This window comes from Cyprinodon variegatus, unplaced genomic scaffold, assembly GCF_000732505.1.
Source record: "Cyprinodon variegatus isolate N-32 unplaced genomic scaffold, C_variegatus-1.0 Scaffold327, whole genome shotgun sequence".
In the NCBI taxonomy this organism is placed as follows: domain Eukaryota; kingdom Metazoa; phylum Chordata; class Actinopteri; order Cyprinodontiformes; family Cyprinodontidae; genus Cyprinodon; species Cyprinodon variegatus.
The window spans coordinates 376723-381667 of NW_015150780.1; positions in this window are offsets into that span (position 1 = coordinate 376723).

The following is a 4945-nucleotide window of genomic DNA, read 5'->3' on the forward strand; positions in this document are numbered from 1 at the left end:
AGTGTGCTATCTGTGTTTAGATAAACTTGACAGGAATGATCATCAGCTTGACTCTCTGATTGGCTGCGCTGAGCTGAACTTCAGCCGTCAGAGAGGTATAGAAAGAGAGCGCAAACAGGGGGAAAGTTCCAGATTTTGCAACAGCTTATTTGAGTACCTGATTCAAAGAACATACTGTACTATTCTAAATTATATTGGAGGTTTGGGTCTGAACTGAATTAAAAGATGCCTGAGACAAGAAAGAATCTTTGCAGTCAACAACTTAGAGCGTTGAGAACTGGCAATTGGTCAACTTTTTCAAAATAGAAAAAAAAAACATTCAGACACGTTTGCTGGGAAAGAAAAAGGATATGTGTGTGTGTGTGTGTGTGTGTGTGGTGGGCTATTTTCTACCACTCGGGTGGGGCCAGTGGACGCCAAAACACACATTCAGGGTGTGATTGGATAATAAGCCAAAGTCTAGATGATGTATGAACATGCAGCCAACACAAAACTAAACCTGCAGACTCATTTGTAAAAACAAATCCAGTCATCTCTGCGCCCTACAGGCCTTTTTTTTATATACTGGAACAACAACCAAGCAGCTGCGGCAATATAAACCAGTCACAGACCCCAGAAGTGATGAACACCAGTATAATCATCAGGCCGTTTTCTCAAAATGAAAGCACTGCTGCATATGTAGTCTAAAGACTAAAAAAGGTGTAAAAACATTTTTTTAAATGCATTGATGTCAAATATTGCAATGTTTGCCACGGAGCAAGGTGGCCTGTGTATGCATCAGACAATAAATTGGCGGCTTAGCAAGTTAATCCAAGGTGTGCACAAACTGGGTGTGGCTCTGAGCGTTTCCTCTTCCCCACCCTTATGATGGCTGCTTCTCAGAGAGCAAATGTGCCTGTACTCGTGCCCACTGGATCCACGGTTCCTATTTGCTTTGGATCCTCTATCTCACTTTTCCACACCTTTTATTTGAATCTTATCTTTCCCGTATGCTTCCCTAGTTATTTTCCTCTTAATTTCAGCTAATTATCCATGTCCTTCCCTCCTAGTTTTTTCCCTACCTACTTGCCCAGTTCTTTTGCATGTAGCTGTCCTTATTTGGCATCTCTTTGACTGAGTGTGGAGTGAGTATGAATGTGACTGTGTGAGTTTCTTCCTGACTGTGACTCACCGCTTGTCTGACTCACAAGCGCTAACAAAAACACAGTTGCCTTGGAGACGCACCCCTTCGCCCCTTGCCACCATTTTTTTGCCTTTCCCCTCCCTGTCAGCCTCTGGTTCTCCCCCCCTCCCTCTATCCTTGCAGGCATCCCAGGCAGCCCTGGCACTGGTAAACGAATGCCACTCTTCAGCAGGATTAAGGTGCTGAGGTGTGTGTTTGGGATACTATACAGGATCAAAGGACGACTAAGAAATCACAAAACACAATTACAATAAGTCAGGAAAGGACAAGTTATAACCCTTAACAAGTAGTACATATAAATGAAAGTTTGGAAGCCTGCAAGAAGATGGAGAACCTGGGGTTTAAGGCGAGCAATCATCTATCATCAGTAGGAAGTAAAAAATGCGTGCGACGGCTGAGGCAGGCTAAACAGAATGCGCCCACCTGTGGCTCTATTCTCTGCTTCTGTTCTCTTGCTTTTACTGCTCTGAAATTGCAGACTGCTTTGAACTGGGGCTGTCCTTTGATGTGCTGGCGTCACAGCTCGGCCTTGCCATAACCTCCAGGGAGGTTGATAATGTGGCCACGTGTGGAGTTGCATTTTGAGCAAGTTCAGGTAGGGCCCTATATGTAACCACAGCCTCATGCTAGAAAGGTTTGTCCCACTTCCTGGATTTGAAACGCTGATGGTGTGCCTCCTGGTGGACTAACAGTAGTTTATTAGCATTTTTTTTTTTTTTTTTTATTGATGTGGGTTATTGTATGAAATTAGATACTAAAAGATAATAGATGTGTTTACACTGCCTGAACTACTGATAATAAGTACAATTAAGATAAGAGCTTTATAAATATCCATATAGCAGCACTTTCTCCTCCAAAGATCTATTGGCATAAAACTTTAATAAAACTTGAATATTTTTTTTATATTTGCATTTTTTTACTTTCAAGGAACCTGGTCTGTGATAATTTGCAGTACTTTACAATTTTTTATTTTTAAGTTTTCTAAGGCTTTTTAATTTCAAGAGCAACCTTTATTGTGCACTTAAGCCACAAACATTTATTTTGTTGACAAAAATACTGAAGGTTATTATAAAACTGAGAATGCATACAACTTTTATAATTTTATAAAATCTATCTAGACAAATTTATGGGCAAAACAAACAACAATCAATATTTAAATAAAACAATAAGTTAAATCCTAGCAAACTTCTTCTCAGTGCAGTGACAGGAACAGAAACCTGATCTTGTAAACACATGTTAGAATAAAACATCTACTAACATGGAATTAACATGACACTGCAGAAAAAGGTTAAAATTATATATTTTATAAATCTGAAACTATTTTACAAATTTAACACACTACACATTTTTATGTAGGGTAAATATAGCCAAGATAGAGCAAATGCAACAGGTGTAAGGACTTCCTACACACTTAACTATGGACAAGTCTCTGTTGTGCCACAGTTTATCAAATATTTTACAAAATATTTGATAAACTTTAAAAAAAAAAGACTGGAATTATTAGAAACACATAAACTGAGCAATCAAACTCTAGTGGAGGGAATAACCAAGATTGATAAGAGGAAAATTGCTATTTGTGTCTTGACATCAAGAAAGCTCATGACGCAATTAATTATGACTTACGAGTAAATACCATTGGATTAAAGTGAGAAAGAGCCAGTCTGTGAAGTTGGGATGTACTTTTTTTATCTGAATGGTTTGACCTCGCATATGACGTTCTGTCTGTTTGTGTTTGGGCCCTTTTTTCAGAAGTTTTTTAAGCAGTTTATTAAAAATATATATTATAGAATGAAAATTTACTTTTTCCTGATGATACAAAGACTTACTATGCTGAAGTTGATTTTGGACAACAGTCTAGGGATTTCACAAACGAAATTAATTTTGAAAACATTTTTCAATGAAAAAATGCTCTTTTAGATCGATTTAAAATCCAATTTTTATAGGTTGGCTTTTAGCTGTTATTTTCAATTGTTTAATGATTTTTATGTCTTTTTTAGTTTAGCTGTTATTTAACTTGAACAGCACAATAATAATGTAATTTTTGAACTTCCGGCAACTTAAATATTTGAATACAGCAACATGGGGTAAAAATAAAAATAGCAAATTTAAATAAATTTCTTGGCATTATTTAATTTACCCCATAAGCCCTAAGGTCTATTACAGAAGGATACTCAAACCTTTGTAAGGCTTTCCTCACTTTTTATAATGTCTAAACTGCTAATCTTGGTATCAACTAACAGGAAGGTCCTGTAGGATGATGTGGATGTGAACATTTCAGAGTAAATTATTCTGGACCTCAGTGAATGAAGTTTAAATGCTCCAAAAAATAAATTCCTCTTAAAATCGAAACTGATGTTTACGTATAAAACCTCTGACTCATAAGTAATCATGTAGTATAAATGTGTTTCCTATGAGAGAAGAAAGTTGGAAAACATTTACCTGCAACTAATTGCTAGTATTACTCATCATGGCTGAAACTAAATCACTCTCTTGTAGAAAAAGCCATATATCAGCATTTAAAAGTCTGAATAGGGTTTATTCCACGTGTGTGATTTCTTGCATACGCTGCCTGTTTCCAGTCAACTCACAGCATCCAAATTAGTTTAAGATCTGGATCCAGGATTTTCCTTTCTCGGTTTATGATTGCATTCAATTAGATTCCTCAAAATAAAATAGATGGTATTTAAACTAATATATATATTTTTTTTCAATGAGTTATTTTTTATACTGAAAGGCAGCAGGCAGGAAGGATCTCCTGTCGCTAGACTTTGGCGGATTGGGTTATATGTTTTATGGCAGAATGTTGCAAGATGTAGTTGTGTTTAACTTGATTTTATTTCAGGATTTCATGTTTTACTCAAACATCCTGTGAGATGAAAAGCTAAGTCCTGCTTCTGCACTCTCCAAACTCTCCGTGCCTTTAACCCTCACAGTTGGTCTTAGCTTGTCTTTCAGGAATGTTTTATTTGGTCACTGCCAAACTGCTCCTTTGTTCTGGTATCAACATAACTCAGTTTCAAACTCAGAATATAGTCAAGAAATTCTGGTGTTTGCCTATCTTATCTCTAGCAAACTTTACCCGTTCTGTTTCTCATAGAGACCAAACATTTCCCCCTTTCACATAAATCTTAGTAATTTTTGCAGTCCAGTTATGCAATTGTTAATGTCAGCAGAACAGGGGACTTTGTTCACAAGATGACATTAAAGGGTTCTGGAAAAACTTAGTTTAGCATATTGCAGTCTTCTTATAGAGTGAACATGCATAAACAACCAGACTTTGGCATATTTGTAGTTGTTTTGTGGTGTTCTCTACTTGTTGACTGTTTTCACCACACTGTACTGACTGATTTCCAACGCTCTTATTTCTTACCAGAATCTGAGTGGCTATCTTCCTTCTCAAGGCCTCAGGCAGTGCTTTTTCTGTTCACTCCAACTTCCAGGAACAGGAGAGGGACAAACTAACCTTAATTTATCTGGTTTAAACAGGGCAGACACAGCTTTACAGAATGCTGCGTGATCATGCTATGATCATTATTGACTCATATGGTATACATGTACATGGATTTAGTCATTTTAAGTAGCAATAAAAGTAGGGGTTTGCTCATTGTGTCTTTACCAGGAATAGCACATTTTCAAAGAGCTTTGATTCTTTTCTTCTACTCTGTTACTCGATTCTTTGGTCTTGGTAAAAAAAAGTATCAAATGTCGATATCTTAAAAAAAGTGTTAAAGTAGCAGAGAGGTGTCTGCTTGGAAGTCCTTA